Source organism: Temnothorax longispinosus, chromosome 4, assembly GCF_030848805.1.
Source record: "Temnothorax longispinosus isolate EJ_2023e chromosome 4, Tlon_JGU_v1, whole genome shotgun sequence".
In the NCBI taxonomy this organism is placed as follows: domain Eukaryota; kingdom Metazoa; phylum Arthropoda; class Insecta; order Hymenoptera; family Formicidae; genus Temnothorax; species Temnothorax longispinosus.
Genome location: NC_092361.1, coordinates 23,444,264 through 23,468,294, shown reverse-complemented (window position 1 = coordinate 23,468,294; position 24,031 = coordinate 23,444,264). Strand labels below are relative to the sequence as shown.

At 32.6% G+C, this 24,031-nt stretch overlaps 1 protein-coding gene across 5 annotated transcripts in view; it reads right to left on the bottom strand.

Moving 5' to 3' along the window:
* The window catches only part of LOC139810865 (uncharacterized), a 72,113-nt gene that overhangs the window by 39,680 nt on the left and 8,402 nt on the right, over positions 1-24,031 (bottom strand). The window lies entirely within an intron of this gene.

The window sequence follows — 24,031 nt, the reverse complement described above, 5'->3', positions numbered from 1 at the left end:
AATTATATAGGGAAAAGTGTGCGAGCAAGCGAGTACAATAGCTTTTCGTTAAACTGGGTATAATTTGTAATGTTCGATCGATGTGTTTTAATTAATTATGGGAACAAAATTGTGATTGGCAATTAATTCGTAAACTGATTTTGTATTGTAATTGATGATATTTGAATTGTTAATTTAAATTGTTTGGAAAGTTTAAAAATATAAATCGAAAAAATTGTTTACTATCTCTGATAGCAAACCTATCAAATTGTTCATATTCAACAAAACGCGAAATATGAAACGTGCAAGTAATGAATATAAGTAATTTCCGTTATTGGGAAAAAGGAGGAGCAGGAGGCTAGCTGTCAAATATACTACGTAGACATTCTATTAATAGTGTATTCATCACACACAAATCATTGGCACATGGATAACTTTACGATAGTAAATATTTACCGTATACTCGCACGTATAGTTTAATCTTGTTAGTTTTGCTGTACGTATAGTTGATAATATATGTATACGTTTCCGCTATGCATGAGAAATATACACATGCGGTACAATCAATTTTGACGATACGGTAGAAAAACTCCAGGAGTTATATCGACACTGCAACGTATATTTTGCGCATCATATTAATATTGTATTGCTTTGTGCGCACAGTCGCGATGCAGTTTAACAAACTATCGATCGTTCCGCAATTATGCCGATTCTGCAGGTAGGTAGAACACGCTGTGGATTTGCGGCTTTTCAATGTTGCATTATGTGCGCCCAATCATGCTTAACTATCGGACTCGCAGCTTGCGTGTATGTTTAAATAGAACTACGAACGTCTGCAGTTCGATAAAATCACCGTTAGCTATTATCATTAGAAGCTGCGCCCACTATTCAGTGTAGGGATCCAGAATTGATTTTTCGGGATAGGGGAGTCAGACTATATTTGGCTGATAATTTTCTGTCACAATGACCGGTTAATAAGATTCTGGCCTAATTGTGAATTCAGATCTCAAATTCCAAGAATTATGGAGCTTAATTTAAAAAAGAATCATCGACAAAAATAAAAGAAAATCCGTAGTATTAAATGAAAGAAATTGTCATAAAGATGATTATAAATATTACTATTATTAGGAATAAAAATGTTGACTTTTGTAATAAAGATAACGAGAATAGCAAGAAAATCAATGTAAAATCGTATTTCTTTCTCAATTTTTTCACGTTCCTTTATTTTCCTTTATTTTAAAGGTGTAAACAGTGTCCTCCCGACATTCTCATAGATATCAACCACGCATCCAACGTTCCCATCAATTTCTATTCTCTTCTTTTTTCGTTCGACATATCTGTTATATAGTCAGAATCCTGGTAATCTCTTGGCGAGAGGGATCTCGAAGCTTCAAGCGGCACAATGCCGAACAAATCCTCCCTCGTTCGTCCTGGATTCCCTCTCATGTTCTCCAACCTCTCGCCCTCTATAGACTACCCTCGCGTGCATTCCACCCAGTATCCAGCTCGTACTTTCTCTTCCGGCGACAACGGGTGCATTAGCCCGCGAATCACTGACAGTTCGGGTGTTTGATAATTTGAGATATTTTTTTCTTGGCTACATCTTGCCGATAATGACTTTATTAAGAGAGAGGGCAATAACAGATATAGGTATGTGTAAAATGTCAAATACGACAAGATTTATAAATTTGAATGATTAATCATTATGATTAGTCGTCCAAATCTAGCTATAACCAATAATTTCTCTATGTTTTATGATACATATAACAGTGTGCCCTATTCAAATTTTTCAGTTATGAGCAAACACATCATGTTTGTTCTGTTATTTTTATTAATAGCGAGCTACTTCATTGCAAGAATAAAATAAATAATACAATTGCCGAGAGGAAAATATGTCGATGAGCAACGAGATACTAGTTGAAATCATAATTTTATTTAGATTAAAATGTTCACGATAAAAAACATGTACGAACAATGCTCTTTAATTAACTTTTGGCATTTAATTAAATTAATGGCATTTATAATGATGTATTAATGCTTATTGTCAATACCGTTTATGAAATCGTAAAAACTGACTCATGTATAATTAATGAGTACGTATATTAGAAATTGCATTGTTAATGAAACTGATTTATTTGTTATTATATGTGATTTTATAATGTAATAATAATAATAATTTTGAGCTTTTTTTGGCATACTAATAGCTTTGGTATACTTTTTAAGTTAAAATTTTAATGATATCGTATGGTCATTATGCAAGATAAAGTAAGACAGATAGAAATTTGTAAAAGCAACCGATGTATAATTGCACATTAATTAAGCGGTCAACAGAAAGATGTACAAAAATGATAATTCTTATGTAACAATTTATGTCTTCATTTGCTATTTGCTGTTCTATATTCTATATGGTCATCAATTTTTATTTTCAAAATTATAATGTATTGTAATTGGAAAATTAATATATCCTTTGTAAACTTTCATGCTTTCTTTAAATTAATAAATCGCAATGGGGAATTTGGAACAAATAATTAACTGCTTAGACGCATTGGTGTAGTAAACTTTGCGGGTTGATCTGCGCTCACGAATCGAGTTTTGTTAGATGGAAGTAGATGAAGTTGTGGCGACATAAAAATTTTACTTGAAAGTTTTCGGAGCCGGTGAATTTTTGATGCCAGCATGCTACATCTCAACCTACATTCAGCTATATATCGCTGACAAACGTGATAAAACCCGTACGACATATAAGTAGCGCTTCACATGCTTCATAAGTGTATAGATTGCATATGCAAAATTATGGAAGAAGTATCAATAAATAATTGTTTTGATAAGCAGTTTAACTTCTTTGTTAAATGGCAATATTATTCTATTTTTTGACGGATTTAAATAAAATCTTCGAATGATAAATTCATGACATGCTGTATTTACTTATATCATATCAATCATATCATCAAAGAAAAATTAATTTGACAAGTTATTTTCCACTTCTCAGTAGATAAACTTGGTTCTTTCTATGACAGACCACATTTTTTATTTTGATCAATGATAATACTCAGAAGACGAAGCATGTGCAATAAAAAGTCGACGAATATTCCAACGTAAAAAAGAAGAAAATTGCACTGATCATATATAATGTACACGGAAATGTTCTGCTGGAATAGGTCTAAAAGATAGATGGACTCTGTGTATGCGTATACTTACGCACTACTTATTTTTCTTATATCATAAGACTGTCACTCGAAATTGATCGATGTTGAGACCACTAAATTCTTATATCGGAGAAACGCTTGCTGAATAATAGGAACAGTGACCTAGGCAAGCAAACGATTCTAATATGCTGTCTTGCAAAAAATATAGTTTGTATACCGGATTATTAGAGAGAAAGAGAGAGAGAGAGAGAGAGAGAGAGAGAGAGGGAGAGAGAGGGAGAGAGAGGGAGAGAGAGAGAGAGAGAGAGAGAGGGAGAGAGAGAGAGAGAGAGAGAGAGAGAGAGAGAGAGAGAGAGAGAGAGAGAGAGAGAGAGAGAGAGAGAGAGAGGGAGAGAGAGAGAGAGAGAGAGAGAGAGAGAGAGAGAGAGAGAGAGAGAGAGATCACACTTCCTTCTTTCATTTATTTATCTGCTTTATCTGATGCAACTTTAATATTTCATATGTTGTAGATAATTTCAAAACGGTTTAATCTTAAGTTCATCAATGCTTTTAATAATGAGATTTTATTATAAAATATTATATACTCCTTTTAAACACGATATATTACATTATAATTTAAAGATTAACACATTTCCCAGTTTTGTAAAATATAAGTTAAAAATATTAAAACATTAAGGTTACATCTCCTGCAATAATATCATGTAATATTCTAAATCTATTAATAAATGCAACAAACAGATCTTACAATTAGTCAATACTAAATGAGTGAAGTAATACAATTTCTCATATGCATATATGAGAAGTATCCACTCAATTTATTAGCTCGCACTGCATGAATTTATCAGTAATTTAATTTCTCAAGTTTCTAGCAAGGGACTTGGTTTGAAATCACAATTATAGAAACTTGAGGCGGCGATTACACCGAAACTTGGCTGAAACTACGATGTGTTCGACCTGATCATCTATGACTTTGGGGATAATTGAACGAGGATCGAATATCGCGATATCGATATTCGTGTTTTCCGGAGATGATATAACTATGTATATAAGATACAGAAATCATTTTTCTATGCTGGATTCTGTCAGGGATAATAAAGAAAAATATATCGTTGCGCATGTCAATATCTGACAAATATAAAAATATATATAAATCTTAAATTCATTTTTTGCGAACAGCATAATAACTGCCAGAATGGACAAAAGCATATTTTCAGGATGCAAAAGAAAAATGCAAAATATTTAGTTAAAATTTAAAACTAATCATTACTTATGTCAATTTTTTATTTAAAAAGTGGCTAATTTTATTTACACAGCATAAAAAAATGAAAATATTAAAATTTAAGCAATATGTTCTCTGTATGTTTTATTGCAGTTAAACATTTTCACGTGAATAATATCAGAAATGATCTGCAGATGTATTAATATTAATTATCATAATTATCATAATTATACATTTATAATCTATTAATATTAAAAAATTATTATTAATTCGTTCAGGACGGATGGTATACATACCACTGGAGAAATCATATTTTTAGAACGGAAATGGCAGAAATATACATTAATCTTATTAATATAATTACTGTTTGTAAACGTAAATCAATACAATTCGTTATTATTGTCGGCCAAAACACTGTATTAAATCTCATTAAAATTCGCAAGGAATTGACAGACAATTCTCGAAATTGTCAGATATATTAGTCGACGATGCAACATTATTAATTAATCACGTTAAATCCGATGGCGCCACTTCTACGGCAATCTGCGTCGTTAGCCAAGTCGTTTCTCAACTTGTTGATTTAATTCGCTAATCCGCAGCGGTTCAATTAACTAATTCGCCGGCGCGCGGAGCTGGATTTTCATGCGGACGAATTAGGCACGCGGATTCGGCGAGTCTCTCCGCTAATCAAATTAGCATACATACTATCACAGATAATCACCACGTCGCGATAGCAGCAATGTCCATTCAGTGTAATGGATTGGGAGCAACATCCTTTATCAAGATGTCACGTCACTGAGAACAATGCCGATTCCGATTCCACTTTCTATGGTAAAAACGATATTGTCTGAACAGTAGACAAAATAATAATACGTTAAAAACTTTAAATCCGAGCTCGATTCAACTAAAATGCACAGATTTTATCAACAATTTTTTCATTTAATTAAAAAATTTGGAGCGAAAATAAATAGAACCATTATTACTTTAGCAAAGATATTATAACTCGGAAAATTTTAATTAATAAGAAAAATCTGTAAAAAAATTAATAATTTGTTGACTGGTACATAACGCGATTTAATTCTAAAAGCTTTTAAATATTTAATAAATATTCAATTTAATATATTTTTTCTATTACTTCTATTTAAAGTTTAATATTCATAGTTTTAAAGTTATTTGAAGCACGTTACATTTGTCAGATTATGACGATTGATATCATATTTCAAAATAAATAACAAATCTGCAGCTATGGATTGTAGACAATGAATGGACCTCCCGAAGTTTGCGCGATTTGATTTACCCTTCCAAAGATTGGCAAGTTATCAAAATCCGAAAGGTTCATAAATTTCTCATCATTCAAGTAGATCCGTTCAAGTTTCTTCAGACTGCGTGCCTGTACCGTCATCCATGCAGCTGGCATCGACAATATCTTTCAAGCAGTCGGTGAAACTTTTTGTTACTCGAGAAAAGATTGCTCAAAGGAGAGACGTTTGATTCGACCTTGGCCACTTTTCGAGAAAATATATTCTTCATTTTTCACCCGAAAAAGCGCTTCTCCAGATATCGGTTTGTAAGCATGCATAATGTACTCTACTACTTATATATCGAAATCAGATCATGGAAAAAAAATCACAATTTTTTAAAGTTACAAGATTTGAAAGAATATAATAAAAAATAAAAGCATTTTATACTTTTGCAGCCGCATTGCAGTCTTGATGATTTAACCTCAGGATAACCTGATGGGATAGTTTCTCTGGAGAATTTTTATCGAGGAAAGAGAAAACGTGTTCGGACGCGTTCATGATTAAAACTTTAAATTTTAAAAACGATTTGACATATATCTATAATATCTGATATAAAACATATAATATGAATTTAAACATAAAGAAAGAGATATGATACGATATTGAGATTAATATGTCCTAAAATAAATTAATGTTTGACTGCACTATAAAAATTGCTGTTTTGTGTACATATGTAACATAATCTAGTATGTAAGCCGGTTAACGTATTCTGGAATACAAATCGGGAATCTTCTTTAGATTTGAGAGTACCGATTATTATTCGCTTTCCAACTTACGTGAATCTCATAGCGTATCCTCGAAATGCAATGGCGCGGGCGCGGCGTTGTTATTGGAGAATATAATTTATCGGAATGCACCGGTTAAAGTAAGTAGAGTAGGAAATTTCGAGATACATAAATTCCCTTCTGGAGAGAGGCTATTTTCGATTGACCTGAATACGTATTATCTCAGAGAAATAAGTCTATAATTCGGTTAATCGTACACATAATCTCTAAAATTCTAAACAAAAATGTATTTCCACAATATTCGCTACTTTCGTTATTTTTACACACACACACATTTCAATATTTCTTTAATATTTTATATTTAACACTATTAATTTACCTTTAACAGCAAAGAATTTTATCAAAATATTATCGTACTCTTTCAGAAAAGATTTAATGAACTGCAGGATAATAAATTATATATTGTTACTTTTCATATTATAATCAGTATAAACAGCTCATTATTTATACGCCGGAAGCGCAGTTTCCATAAATTTCTTTGCTTATCTTGTAATAGAGCCAAAGAAAAACATATGTTAGAGACTGTAATTGTCATTGGCTTGCTGCATGTACTTCCTTGAGAAATGAGTAAGAATGCCCTCGGGGGCGGAGAGAGAGAGAGGAAGAGAATGCGAAACTAGAGAGTGACTTTGGCTAGTTTCCAGAAGGCATAAACTCGAGAGATTCGCCAATGGAATCGTGGCTTGGAAGAGTGGTTAGAGTTATGGAACTGGATGCAGGTGTTTTAGATCCCACGAGACATTCCGGAGCCTGGTTATCCGTACAATCTCCCCCTCTCTTGATACGTGATCGGTGGTGTATCATAAAATACGTCAACTGATACAATCCGCTTTTATTAAATCACCATAATCTGTTTTGTACATTTCTGATGTAGGAGCGATGTATCGCGATGTAAACACGAGTGCTCAAAAAGCAGAGTTTTTTTAAAAGAGAAAAAGATAATTCGTACTGGCTTCTCTAAATGATTCGTTTTCTTAATATGAATAAATATGAATAAATATTGATTATAAAAAAAATGCTAAACCTTACAGCTTTAAAATTCGACAGCAAAATGACAAAAAGTTATTTCATAGACTGGTCTAGGTGGTCGCAGGAGTGACAGGTGAGCCACAAGGACGAACGAATGAGTGCTGTGGAAATTGGTCTCACGAGTTCTCTAACCGCACTTTCTCTACAGAATTCATTTGCAATTTCATATAATCTGACTTCCTGATATATTCTAGTTAAAATATTAAGAAGTTAAAATAACAGCATAAATAATTTTAAATATGTTTGAAAAAATAATATTCAAAGTTTAAAGTTCAAATAATTAAAAAAACTTAAAAAGTAATATAATTTTTACAGTCAATAGCCAATAATTTTTTAAATAAAATTTACGCAATAACAGTATAAGTCAATAACAGTAAGTCATTTTATATTGCTTTCAACTTCTCAATTAATATAGCTGTATCAATTGGATTATTTCAGTATTTTACGTGTCTATACAAACTGCTCTAAATTAATTACGTTTGCTGCAAAAAGGATGCTGTTCCTACATTGATCAACTAAATTAATTAATTTTTCTTTAATAAAAAAAAGCGAAATAATAATAATCTTTAGGTAATAAATATATAATTAAAGAAACAAATGTTTTTTTTTAATTTAGTAACTGTTTATGTTAAAACTTTAAAAATTATGAAAATGACATTTTGATTTAATTTTAGTAGAAAGAAAAAGAGTGAGAGAGAGATTTGTCGAATTAATTAGTTTTAAATGCAATGAAGCGCAGTAAAGATAGATTAATGGAAAGATAATTGTACCAAGTGTAAAAGTATAATTTAGGTTGGATACGAACAAGAAATAAAAAATTTAAATTTTGTAGCGACCATTACATTGAACATCCTATGCAGATGGAATGACATGAAAATATTCTCGGCACGTTTTCGCTGAAGCACGAACGATGGATGGGATATTCTCGATGAAAAAAGTACGAGCGGGAAGGAAGGGAGAGAAGTGAATGTAAAATGTTCATTATAAAGTCTTTAGGGACCAAAAAATGACAAGAATAGCCTTGTCTAAATATGCATTGTGAAGTATAAAATGTAGCTGCGTTTCTGTACACGTAAGCCATTTAATTATGATTTATGTTTATATGGCGCTATATCATAATATCATTATATTCGAGTGTTCGAGATGTCTATATTCGCAACTGCGATAGTTACAGTTACAACAAAAATTTTAGAAAAGTAATCCTACCTAATATATCGCACCCCGAGAAGAATACTGTCATAACTAAAAAAATTTCAATTTTGAGTTAAACCCATAAAAAGTATGCCTACAAAGTTATTTACGTATTATAATAGTGTTACAAGTGTATATGCGAAAATCGCTGCACGGGACAGAAATGTCGTAATTTCTTTAAACCGGTTATGTTGTGGTTTCCTGGATGAAAAGTGTCATAAGTGAATTGACAAGTTAATCGCAGTAAACCTCTTCAAAAAACAGTATACGTTTCATTATAACAAATGGTTCCTGATAGAGTAAACAAATAGTTCTGGCCATTAAAGCCAAAATATGCGTCAGTACAAACTGAGATGCTATAGATTCATGCAAATCGGCTAGCGTCTCACCCATATATCCGTAAATGCGGCTTTCTCGGGCGATAAAAATTATTTGAAAATCAAAAAAACAATGTTTATCGCCAGAACCTTTCCTAGAACTCATGTAGAACCTATAGCGTCTCAGTTTGTATTGACGCGTTTTTTGGCTTTAATGGCCAGAACTATTTATTTACTCTATCAGGAACTGTAGAACTATTGAAAATAAAGCCATCAGGACTCCCAATAATTAAGCGATTTTCTACGAAATAATATGCCAGCTTCACACAAACTCTACGTTATGCCGTACTACGAAAATATATTACATGAGAAGAATAAGAGGATTACGTATGAGTTGTCCAGATCGAATCTGTCAACTTTCTAAGTGTACATATACGTAATTACTTTACAGAGTCGCTTATATTATCGAACGATGAACAAACACGAGCTCGGGTGGCGCGTGGAGACATATATTCGCTGCTGGCGAATGGATTCCATAATGACATGCCGCGTAGTAAACTAGGACATCTAATTATACTCGAGGGCCCGCCATTCGCGCGAGCAACGTTGAGCCGCCCCTGGAATGATCCTACTTCTCTCCTAGAAACACATGGCGAAGTATCCCCATCGTCTCGAGGATCACTGCCAAGCGATAGCGTGCGCTTTCACGTGACGAAAACGAGCGGAAGATCGCACTTGGCGTGAGATTATCCCCTAGGATATAATATCGGTCCGCGAGAACTCCCGAAAATAAGTCTTTTCTTCATTTTACTTTGACCATTTTCTTGCTAAAAAAATATCGAATTCTTTTCTTCTTCTTTCCAACTTTATATCTTATCTTTAATCATTATGTTTTCCCGGGCAGCACAGGATTAAGCCAAAAATTTCTGACAGCTTTTAAGTGAACAGTAATTAAAAAAAAATTAATTATATTATGGAAAATGGAAAATAATATTGAATTTCGAGCGATAAAGCAGCCACCACACACACACACACACAATATTCTCATTTTGCTCAAATTGCTCATGACGTTAAGTTTATCAATATCGATAAACCTTTAGAAAAGCCTCAATTATATGCCGATTATACCAAATATATTCATACAGCCGCAGTTTTGTGTAAAATACAGCTAATTCTTTTTTAACAAAGACCATGTTTGAAATTATTAGAGATAAGTTTTTAATTTTGAACTTTAAGTACTTCGGCAATAAAAATTGAAATTGAAATAAAAATCTTCGTGAATTAAGTTAAAATCCAATTAAAATTAAACATTTATTAAAAAGAAATTTTATTATTTGTTTATACCCATGTAAAGATTTATTCGTTAAATTCAATGCATACATGCAAATAAAATTAGTGATAATCGTTCTCCTTTTGTGTGTCGTATAATTATACTTCGTACTTCTCTATAATTTGCAAATAAGGCATCTACAATTCCGCAGATATTTGCACATCATATAAATTTCGCATGGAAAATGGGAGATTCGAGCGTCGTGCACGTCGGTTAAATGAAACAACGAACAGGACATACCGCTATTTGAACGACGCCTATCATTCATGCGTAAGAAAACATAAAAGATTTAGCGAACGTTTCTCAGGGGTAGTTACAAGACGAAATAATTTTTATTAATAGTTGCGTATGTCCCGTATATATCATGGAACGTTTTTGTAAGAGGATATTTTTCTCCGTTTCCGTTTGTCTCCGGGATTTTCTGTATACACACAGAGAGAACATATTAGTGTACGCGGTGATGTTTCGTTGATTCAATTATAGTTCGCCGCAGAGCGGGATAAAATCTAATTTTCGTAATAACGTTCATCTCTTTCTGCTGAACTCACTCTCTGTGACATATCCTGCGCGTTCGTATTCCGGACCATTCTATTCAAAACTATGCGAGCGGCGATAAATTATCTTGAAACGAGCAACAATATTCGCCACATGAGCCATAATTTTGCGCACTTAATGCTATCCAGGTACTGACCCCTCCAAGCGGTAAAGGGATCTCGTAGGGATTAATTGTCGCAATACCAACGTTGGTATATGAGAAGTATGAGTAAATACTAAATTCACATTATATTAAATTTATATATTCTAACCCTAATTATATATGACGTCTCATGACTTGTATAACCTTCTAATGACTGATTCTTCGAGAGAAAGTTTTTTTAAAATGTCTGAATATCCGTAGTATTAAGATTATAAATAATAAAAGAAAAAAAATTATTTTGCAAATTAAGCTTTAGAAATGCAAACAGATCATAGAATTATATATATTTTGATTTTAATTTCAAGCTTTTAATTTCTTGTTTAAAAAGATCTAATTAAATATTTACTGTAAGTCTCTTTCATATTTTAGCTACATTAAAATTAATACCTAATTCGTTTCCTCATCTTTCTACTTCATGCTAGGTTAACTTCGAATTTGTCTGCAAGTGTTCGAATAAATTCTCGATAATTCCGAACGATCCTGCTCCCAAAATAGCAGCTTAGGCAATGGTTCCCCAAGAGAGTTCTTAAGTTACATTAGTTGGTTGTAGTTCGTGCAAATGGTGCCTATAGATATACTCGGTTTGCGATTCTTCTGTTGTATATGTAGCGCGCGAAGATATCTATATCTATTAAAACGAGAATTTTCTCTATGCTTCTTTCGTTTGTGGTTAATTTAGTACCACGTATACACGTATCCACATATCACTATCATATCGATCAATTTCGTAACCGTTGTGTTCTCATCTTAGAAGATTTCAAAAATTAATATACAGGTACCTACATATATAATATATATATAATATTTCTCTCAAGAATCAATTATTAAATATAAGAAATAAAATTCGGGTTGTATCTCAATTTTATCTGAGTTTCCCAATTATATTGCAATTGTAAATACAACGAGTTTGATTCTTAAGAGATTTATTTATAAAATTATAAAATTTAACAATATCATGTATCAAGACAGTTTTCATTTCAGTTCTTCAGCAGAAATGCAACTGTAAATATCTAAATGTGTATTAAACAGAAGAAGAGTGACGTGCTTATATCTCATTGAGTCGGAGCGTAAAGATACATAGCGTAAAATACATAGGGATGTGTGATATTTAAGCACGCAGTCATAATTGGGCTGCGACAAAACGAAATTGCGTCCGTGCTGCAATTTTTTCGCAGATTAAACGAAACTGGAGACAAAAGGCTTTTAGCCTTTCAACTGGTTGTCAGCCGCTTGGAAAATTATGGCGCAAAATTATTTATGGCGCCTTTTACGATCCATTTTTTACACATTTTTAAGTCTGCTAGTAACACCGCTTTCAACAAATATCCCGTTTCAAAACTCAAAACAAAATTTTGTTTTTATTTTTATATGCAAGTCTACTTTATAATGTATAATTTATAATTGTATAATAATTTATTAAATATCTTACAGAAGTTAAGATTAATTGGAGATATATTAATAAATAATGTTTTGTAAAAAAATATATCAACATAATAGCCTATTAACAATCTAATGCCCACATACTTAATTTATTCAAGATTTTATTGATATTTTTGCATACGGAAATAATAAGAAAATTTTTTTCAAAAATAATTAGTTTTACTTTTATAAAATACTTAAGATATTATGATTATTATTTTTCGTATAAGATTTTACTTTTGTAATTGCACAGTATATCATTAAAATGGTGAAAAATGCGTTACGTAACGCTTTATTGTGTGTTCAGATAGGCAAATTTGAGAACTTTACACGATTTATAAAAACGCAAAAAAACGCGCACTATTGCAACATAGGAAAATCATAGAGATAATATTATACGTATTTTGTTTAGTAAACATTTTTTTATAAATCATTACTTGTTCCTAAATAAAGTCTGGATTAATAAATAATAATTTTTTAAATATAACAATTATAACAACAGCGTTTATTTGCGGTAATATTGTAACATTATTGGAGTAAACGTCTGGCTGTAATATCGATTAATTACAATTCAAGCTCGCGAATGTTCGGTTGAACTATTATACCTAATTAATATATTATTTATCTGAGCAAATTATATAATATTGATAATTATGCCGCCTTTTATCAAATTTCAATTATACAAGTTGACGATGCAACGCAGATTAATTAATGAAAACTTACCACTGAATATCGATATCTCCATATTATATATATTATGTATAAAATTATTTCAACATTATAAAATGTTGAATGTAGAATATCCATTTATATAATTAAAATGTAAAAATTGGAACAGGAGGAGAGAGAGAGAGAGAGAGAGAGAGAGAGAGAGAGAGAGAGAGAGAAGAGGGGGGAATAAGAGAGAAACTTGAATATTAATCATAAAATCGATACTGAACTTAAAACATCAAAACATGTTTAATTTGACTTTACAAAATCTTTAATGATTAATAGTATCAGATATTTCACGAAAACATTTTAGACAATGTAAAACATGCAATACGTTAAAAATATCTTGTGATAAATTGAAAGAACTGAACTATTACTTCAGTCGTTATTTTTCAAGAGTCCTTTGTACTTAAAACCAAATACTTTCAACAGTCAACTTTTATAAACTGACAATATGCTATGCATACATTAGCATGATATATCTTCAGCTTGATGTGCTTTTAAAAACGCAACTGTAGAGTCCCATAGTGACAAAGAATTTTCTAAGAGTTACCTGTAGCCTCTTCTCTCGAAAACTGTTTAAAATAATTACCTGCAGGATTATATTTATCAAAATAATATACAAGATGTTCTACTGTCGGCCAGCTTTACTTTTTGACAATAAATGTTTTGTTTAATTTGGAGTCAATTATTCTTTGACAAACACAATTTTTATTTTCAAAAGAATAGATGTTGATGATAATAGTGACAACAGTGTACTTATAGCAATGACTATTATCCTTTTTTTTATTTATTATCATATCTAATCAGGCAGATATAAAATCATAAGTGAAGTAGGAGTAAATTCAAATAGTCATATTGCGTTAATGTTCTCCAATTTACAAATGAATTTATCTGTTTCTATGGCAACATTTTTTAAATATATAGATTTATCTGATATAATTTAATAAAATATACTATTTGTTTGAGAAACGTATGTATCAAAACTGCGCATGTCAGCGAATGGAAGAATATATAATAAACAGTTTCGTTTTAAAAGATAAATCTGATGATAATCTATTACGAGCCAATATCTCGTAATTCTCGAAATACGGATAAAATAGCATAATTTTATTTCTGGTGTAATTAGTTAATTAGTTTTTGCGGCAAATTTTGAAGTTTGGCATACTTAATTAAAAGAAATTCTTGAAAGTAAATTATAAGTGCCTGATAATCGAACGTGTAGACTCGACACAGAGGATCGAGATATGCATAAAGATAAAGTTCAGGAACTAGCTATTTCGAAGTTAAGAATCCGCGATAATCGTATTGTCGAATAATGTTAATATTCATTTTAGACAATTCCAAATCCGTGCTGCGATCACTCCAGGGAAATCCTTGTAGTTCGAGTGCTTAAAACGGTTTAAGGCCAGAAATGAACCCGAGTAGAATTAGATAGCCGGTGTTATCGTCCGAAAAAGCCGACGATAATAGTCGGAAAACGCGAAGGAACTCGTATATTAAATCAGAAAGTTCTGACACGGCAGACTACTTTCGGCTGCTACGGCCGCAATCACGTTTGCGTAAATGGATTGTCCTGCTATTACATTTCGTAATTGAGCACGAAATCGCAATTGTTACTTCACGTATGGTAATCTTCGTGAGCAAATTCGCGTATTACGAATGGTAAGGCAAGAAAGGTGATACGCTACATGTATTCGACCGATATAAAATATAAAAGTTTACACATTAATTGCTCCCGGATTATATTATAAAATGTCTAAATGTCGATTTGCGGGATTCTTCCTCAACCGAAATGGGATATTCAATTCGCGGAATACCGAACGTAAAAATTCATGTTTCAAATCCATTAGCCTTTCTGTTTCATTGTAACTGTATCGATCCGCGGTACAAAGCGCAGTTAATCTACGTCCTATTCTGCTTGTCGACGAAGTTTGCCATTTATCGTAGCCCGGGTTAAATTCAAATGACTTTCTGGGTCACCTTGGACGCGAAAGGACGTTTCGCGACGATCATCGGCGATAATTTCTTTCCTTTTTTTTCCTTTTAGTTTTATGCCGTCGCTTTCCTTCATTCCGTCATTGTGCATTAATACGTTGAAAAACGCACATTGAGTTCGGCTGATCTCATTGCCTGCTTGTTCTTATATTCTTTGTCCTTGTTCCTCATGGTCTGTACTCCTTTCATCGAAATAGATTTAAGAGGAGAACCTCGAAGTGAGCTTTAAGACGGCTTATTGCAGCGGTCGACATGAAAAGAATCGAGTGTTTCGTGACGAGGCGAGAAGGAACGAAACAAGACAAAAAAGAAATACTGCTTTTGTCTACTAATATTTCATGTTTGTGAAGTTTCATCCTTTTAAATTAAACAGACGAAATAAATATATCTCAAATTTTCTACCTAAATATCTTTAGATATTATTTGATTAGTTCTCTAAAATTTTCTTTGACAGCACAAATGCAATGAAAAAAAAAAACATTGTTAAAAGCATTTTAGAAATAACAAATATGCCTCAGAAAGTTAATTAAAATTATTCTTTCGTAATTTTGTGTATAATCCGTATGACACAAAATTAGCATTTCCTATAAAGACGATATTTTTGTATGTCGCCGTATATATATATATAAATTAAAGTTTTAACAAAACTCTATAACTGCGTACGTAGCAGCATTATCAATAATGAGCATTAAAATGAGGCGAATATTGATTAAAACTCTTTGAAAGACTTTATTTTAAAATAAGATAAAAATATGTGCAAGAAAAAGGAAAAGAGATAAAGAGATAAAGAGAGAAAGAAAGAAAGAAAAGAATATTCATGCTGTCGCTAATTCACATCCGTTAGCGCGCCTCTAATTAACATGACCTATTAAATGCTTTCAAGCGTGGATAATACCATCATGTGACATACTCTACTACATTATCGTTTATATGTACATATGTATGTATATTCGATTATTTCCATATTTAAATTATCATTTACAACTAATCCTTCACAAATTGGCTGAACATTTGGGAAATCCTATGTATGTTATTAATTTCGTTTCGTATATATATTATAATTATAGCATACGTCAATATACATATGTTTAATACGTCTATAGCTGTTGCATAGGGATGAAAATCCCCGAAAATCACAGGATAATCGAGAAGAAAATCATTTGTAAAAAAAAAAACAAATTAAATGTTTAGAGTAATTTATTTTTGTATAAAATTTAGTTAAAAAAAACAACAGAAAATTAGAAGAAAAGTAGTTAAGAAAACTCCCATTTTTAACACACTCGAGACTAATTGTTATTTTAGCATTGTATACTTCTCTCGTCCTACTTGTTTTCATGTTACATGATTTTAATCTTTAATACAACATTCAATTTTAACAAGATAAGCAATTTTGTATTAAAATTACAGTCTACTTATTTGTGTGCAATATTCAAGTTCTAATTTATATGTATATTACCATATTAGAGTTATTAGAATTAATATTTATGTATTTACAGTATGAAGATATGTATTTCGTTTGAAAATTTTGCAGTAAATGTTAGTAATTAGTCAAATGAATGTCTTCGTATTTAGTTAGTCTTGATTCTATGCGTTTTCTCTCTCTTTCTCTCTCTCTCTCTCTCTCTCTCTCTCTTTCTCTCAAAGAAATGGGGAAACCATTCGTCTGTCTATCTGTCTGTACACGGAGAAAATTTTATGTTAAATTTTACTATGCTGCCGCACCAACTGCGGACCATCAAGACGCTCAAGTTTAAATGCTAGTCTTATAGTAAAATTACTATGTCCATAGCATTTAATGCTACGATCATGGCATTCAATGCTATGATCGTATCACTAAATCCTATGGACATAGTAATTTTACTATAAGACTATAGCATTTAAACTTGGGCGTCTTGATGGTCCGCAGTTGGTGCGGAAGCATAGTAAAATTTAACATAAAATTTTCTCCGTGTACTATATTGCGTTATCCTTCTTTCGTTCTAAATCACATTTGCGTCGACATTGAATTTTTCTGCCATAACGCTTATCCATCAAACTACCTTCTTATTTGCCATCTTATTCGCCATCAGATCCAATGTGATAAAAAGATACCTTCAGCAGATTTCATTCTGCTGTTTCGCTGACATTTCTTCCTACGATTGAGAAGAAGGATGAAAGAAAGAAGGACACCAATGAGAGAGACAGAGGAGGGAAAGGAAGATTAAGCGAAAAGTGATGCGAATAAGAATGAGAAAGGAAAGAGGAGCAACGTAAAAGAATTGTACTGGCCAGATCTTTGCGGAGCAGAAGAGAGCAGAAGAGAGACAGGGGTGTCCTGGTGTATTTTTAACGTGGCTTATCTGGCCGAAGAACGAGCAACTAAACAACATACGAGAGGAGAAAGGGGCTGATTTAAAAGCCTCAGTGACTCTCAATTTGCACATCGTACCTAGCCAAAACCAAACAAGCTAACAAGTACACCAATTTCAAGCATTTTAGGCAGCATTTTCCATATTTATATGCGTGTCTTATAAATTTGCAACGCTACATAGCTGTTATTGCAAAAAATTTCAAAGAGAATATTCTTTTACGCCGCCAATTACTCTCGCAAACTGCGGCGAGCTAGAAGCGAGATCGGTCGATCGTTTAAAATTCCAGCGATGCGCGGCTGCTAAAAATAATATTGACACATAGTAGTGCTAATAGCGCTAATATGCTTTTCGGTTATAACATTTTAATTCGACAGATGATGCGCGCGGCTCGAGTTTCTGTTTTAGTTTCAACTTCGGGCTATATACGATCGCGGATCTCGGTTCGAGTTGACTCACTGTTAGGTGATTTCGGGAGGGGATTCTGTTTGCTATTCGTGTATAACTATCTATCGCTATCCGTTACCTGACAAACTATGTAAATTCGACTATGCTGTAATAATTTTTTTTATCTGCACCAAATTACGTTTTTATACATACGCGACCTATGGCGCTGATAATAAAAATAAAACATGTCAGTTGAAAAAGTTTCCATAATTCTCAATCTGTTTCGAGAAGTGAATTAATGCGATGCGTTTCATATCGCAATCGTTTCTTATTTTAACGTATTTCATGCACAATCTCGACTTCTCATGTAACTTTTATACGCACATATTTTTGCACTTTTGCAATATATACGAATATTTCCCATTCCTAATAAATTTTGATTAACATTACATAATAGGACAAAATTTCAAATTAATTTTACGAATATATAATATATAGAAATGTTTTTGCAAATAACTTTAACAGCAATATTTTAACAACATACAAATAATAATCTAATTTATCTATGTTTGATTCTAGGTACATGAATATACATTTATTTATAAATAAACAGCTTTCAGTTTGCAGCACTCATTGCATCCTCTGAAGTTAACGTGATTAATAGATTGCTGCATCTCCAGCAACGTATATTACATTTTATATCAGTATTCCAAATATTGCGACGTCAATAAAACGAATGCAAATGATGGAGTAAGCTCCATCGTGAACCTTAATTATAATTGTGGCAACACGCAGTTGACAAACAATCAAAATTTTGGTTCTAAAATTCCCGAGAGAATTCCTATCCGACTTTGGTTCACAGCGACAAATGTAACATGATTTTCTTATGCCGTGATTTAACAATTAACTATTCTTTTAAAAAAGAATACAAAAAGTTTCAAATTCGATAACTTTTTACTTTTAAATTACAATAAGTATAAATACTTTGTATAATATCATTATATCAGTATAAATACTATTGTAATTTGAAATCACTTTCAAGTTAAGATAAGTATAAATACTATATTATGTTCTAGACATAAACTATTGAAAATCCTCACAAATAGTTCGAGAAATTAAAGTAAATTAAACGAATGGCTTTTAGTTCTTATGGTCATTCTTAACATTAAATATGCTTTCTTGACAATTATTCATAAGCATTATGATGACAATTAATATTATCAGAATCTTACTATAAATTTGAATTATATTTTTCAACCTATATGCTTGTGTATTTTATAGTGTCGAGAGTTTTTACGCGTATAATAAGAGGCCGACGTTCCTCTATGAGGAATATTAATCGAAAATTGTAACGCGGTAATTAAGTCGCAAAGTTTGACAACTTTAAATAACTTCGTGGTATTTTATAGGAATTTCCAATAGAGGGAGATATATATATATATCCAATTAAAATATCCTTTATCGAAAAAATCTGGAAATGTTCAATAAATATTTGGAATAAGAGAATATATATTCAAAATAATATTAAAAATTCCTATTTTATTATTTTATAATTCTTACACAAAAAAAAAAGAGAGAAAGAAACAGAGAGTCAAATAAAGTGGTTGGTCCAAATGTGGCCCCCAGTTTATATACTCTACTTGGTTCTTCTTTTGAAAGCATTCGTCGTCCACATAAATGATTAACTTATGCACAAAAATATGATCGATAAATTTAATGCAACGAAATCGGATACAAAATATATTCTAGATAATAACGATATTCAATCGTTAATCCTCGAAAATTGGTTCACCAAGTGGTGACATTCAACTCAAACGATGTATATGTGTTAGGATTGCAAACATATCATCGTATTTGACAATTCAAGTTTTAACATTTTTCTATTCTATTGTTTTCTTGAAATTCTCTTCCAAGCAGCTTTTGATATATTCGGCAACTTCATGTACAGACGAAAAAGAAGTTCCCTCGGTCTATTATCAACGAATTTCACGCCTCGTCGATCGTCTCTGCGATTTCGCTGCCGTATGCCTGTCGACGAAGAAGGCATTTCGGTTTCCTTTTAACGATCCGATGCACCTGAAGCCGCTTAGTTCACTTCCTTTATCAGATTTCCTAACTCACTTCTTTCCGCTGATAAAGCTGAGCCGAGTTTGATTTCTGTTGCGAACAAGATCTTGATCGCAATCTCTTGCCGGATATTTTCAACAATTAAATCTAAATCTTTCGTTATATTATTTTACCTGTATTATACTACGTACGACCGAATGATGTATCATAAGAGAAATATAATACGGGTATATTGAAGAGGACATACGGATATCAAAAGAGAATTATCTCATCATAGAAGTTAATCGTACATACAAACGTGCAGACGGATGAAAAAAGGCACTTGAGTACGTACTTCCGTCTGTAAGATCATTGGAAAATGAAGTAAGAATTCAAATGCACATTTTCATAAAGGAGAGACTGTTATAATGATAGCTATACTAAAAAGTTTCACTTGTGAAAGTATTTCAGAATATCATTCAGCGTGATTCAATACTCTGGATTTGCAAGTAAAAGGACATGCAAAGATAAAAATAAGCTTGTTTTAAAATAATGTTTTTTAATACTGCAATAAAAAATAAGATGTTTAAAAGCAAGCTTCTACAAGTGCTATTATTGAAAAACACTTATTGCAAATGTGCAAATCGGCGATTGTCAAAAGATCGAAAATTGTATTTTAAAGGTTTTCCCCTAATTGAGATGTCGAATTCCAAACATCAAATCAATGAAGAGAGAACTTAGCACAGTTTCAATATTCTGCAAAATTTTCTGACTTTGAGCTATGCTAGAACATTTTACGTAAGTGCTGACTCCGCTGTTAATTTCCCAGACAGCTGACTGCATCGACTGATATGATCGATGAGCACGATGAAAGAAAGCTCATGAATACGGCGTGGAGAATTATCGAGAAACGATTTTAATACTGTAATAACATTATTCTATCACGAATTTCATCAACCAATACTGATTGGACCATTCCAATGGTATAACCACGTATTCGATATATCGTCTTTTTTATATCGTAATAATATTCTGTAATTGTTTTGATAATATTACGCCATTGCTTTATTTTAATTTTTAAACAAAACGTACCCATAGCTGCATTTACGCAAAACATATTTATCAATTTTTATTTCCTACTGTTAATAATTTTTCTAAAATTTCGCGTGGTTCACGATATTACGATTCCAAATTCAATTTTTAATTCGTGTAAACATGGAGATAAACATTTTAGGCACTTTTTCTTCCTATCAGATAAAAACGACTAACTGCGTCTTTGCTCAAGCAAGTACTGGGAAGTTTTCAGTTTGTTCCTATAACTTTATAGATTTCATAAGTAGATTACATACCCTATTTGTGATTCTGCGATCAATAGACAGAATAAACATGACCTGGATGAGACCGGAAAATTTCAGACTATAATCCAACTGTTGAAGACAATAAGAGTAACGTTCTGTAACATTCTATTTTTTCCTTGGTATAAATTTATCGAATTCACTGGAGCACGCGGATAGAATGTGCGATAATTTATTGACATCCGCTGTTAGTCTGATATAAAAACGTTATTGCACATATAATTGGTTTCGTGTTCAGTGATTTTATTTATAAATAAAATGATGTACGTTCAATATTTACATGTACTTTAGTTCATACTGTCGGAAGTTAAAAAAAAGGATTAAAATGCTGATAGCAATATTAGCTTCAATCGTGACCTATGTTTCTTTAATGAAAACATTTTTCACGGTACAAATCCAATTTTTTAATTGCATATAAATTAGAGGTATTAATTTTCATGTCATAATAAAAATGCGTAATAAAAGTTTTTCAAAAATTTTATCTCAACTGTGCTTATGTCAATTATATTAAAATGTTCATTGTTAAATGTATTGCTTTATTTGAAAATAAAGGCACTTTTTGTTATATAGAAAAATTTAATTTAGTATTATATGAACTAATTTGTATGTACAAATATTATAAATTTCGGAATTTTTTGCAAAAAATATAACTTTAAAGATGTTCAAATACAATAATAAGACTGCGACACAATTAGAAGAGTAGCAAGATAAGAAATTTACACATGTTCAAATTATTTATAAAATACTTTTTGTGATTATTATTCGTTTATAGAAAACAAATAAACAAATGATCGATTTCAATAGTCCGAACAAGCGTAAATATAAATTTTTTAAATATATGCGCATGTACATGTGAATATTAAATTTTAAGACTATATATATATAGTAATCTATACGTGGAGCGTAATAGAAATCGTTTTTCGGTAATTTGTATGCGGAATTTGTCCGCAAACGCGTTTGCCATGAGCGGGTTGCCGATTTGCATAGAACGGATATTCGCAAGCGTTCGTGCTTGGGGGGCGCCGAATTTGCAAATCTCTCCACGCGCCGAACTTCAGATCCAAAAGGAGCTTTTTGCTCTGTCAATTCCACAGGTTACGTCTCGCGAGTTTCGCAGAGTTTCATAGTCGGTGTCGTTTGACGATCGATACTTGAGGGGAGACAAATGGGACGTAGATGAACACGCGAGCCTGCGTGTGGAGAAAAGCTACTGCTCTCTGCTCGCGGGAACGCAAAGAAATCAGTATTCGTGAAGGCATCCGCGACGGAATTTCGGTATCGTGTAGGAGACACATTTACCTCTCCGTTTGTTTCTGAATTCTTTAAATCGTCGAGACGTCAACGTGCTCGTGTAGAATTCGGGCGATGATTGATCACTGATCAGATCAATGATCAGATTGTCTCGGAGATATCTGAAGAATGAGAATCAAGTGCGGACTTTACGCTTGTATCGCATAATATCGCGAATATTGACAAGAACTTTAATCAGCAGAGCTGTCGCTTTTCTTCTAGATATCAATTAATAATTTCACTTTTATTTACTGAAAGAGAGGTAGCTTTACGGCTGTTTCGATAGATCCGCATTAGAGTCATTATCATTGTAGATCCGCGTCAATCGTTACGACAAGCAGCAGCGACAAGAGGGTAAATACCAAAGTTCAAGGGGAGATCGCATTGGAGCAAGAAAGGGTCTTAATGCCTCCCCACGAGAAAAGCTGTAGGGCAGGTGAATATAAGGGCGAAAAGGAACAAATGACGGACAGAGAAAGCCGTAGGCATGTCTATCGAGTCAATGCATGGCAACCACTAGAAGAACAATGAGTCCTAAATACCGCCGACTCCGCCCCGACGTTGATCGCTAAGTCGTCCGCACTCCTTTCCCCTTTCCCCTGACATTTTCCGCTGACAATTCCGCAGTTTGCGGCACGATTGAGGCAGATCATTTTTTCAACGTTACGATAGCGATTTGAGAATATCGATACGCCGCGCCGTGCACAGAAAAATATCATTCCACATATACTTAGTACACGTATATTTTTAAAGAATTTCGAACATCCTTCTAGAATAGATCCAGGATGTTGCATCGGTTGAAAGAGCGACAAGCTTTAGAGTCAAGAGTTATTTTGTCACAAATTGTGGTAACATCAACGTTTATTCAAATAGAAGCATACCGACGTTTTACTTTTACACTGGATTTTACCATATGCGGTTTCTCTTTGCCCGTCAAAATACGTGGTCGTACTTTCTGAGTGAGCAAATACGCGGATTTCTCGTTATTTTGTAAGACTTATAGATATGCTTTAGAATTCTTTGAGAATGTTGATTAACGCGATGTCTGTTTGAGACTTGGTTGCAAATTTATTTTGATTCAAAGGATTCGAAAGTGCCTGTCTTAATCTTCACTTTTCGGTGTGCTTGAGCACCGCAAGTCGTTATCGATAAGAAAGCCTCCTCCTCTTGTTGCCGTATAATTAAACACGGCGTACGATGACGAAACATCCCCTTTTGTTTCATTAACTACGTTAGTCACGGAATGGAATCGGAAACAGAGCGATGGAAGATAAAGAAGTGAATCGACCAATATTGCCCCAGTAACATACTTGTTCTCACTATTACAATGATTTTATCTTGCTGTACCCCCCTCCTCTCTCTCTCTCTCTCTCTCTCTCTCTCTGTATGTATGTATATTTCTAATTAAAACTTTTTTAACAAGAGTTTTAACCAAGTAAATTGTACTTGGAAGCATAATTATTATAAACATAATGAAAGATTT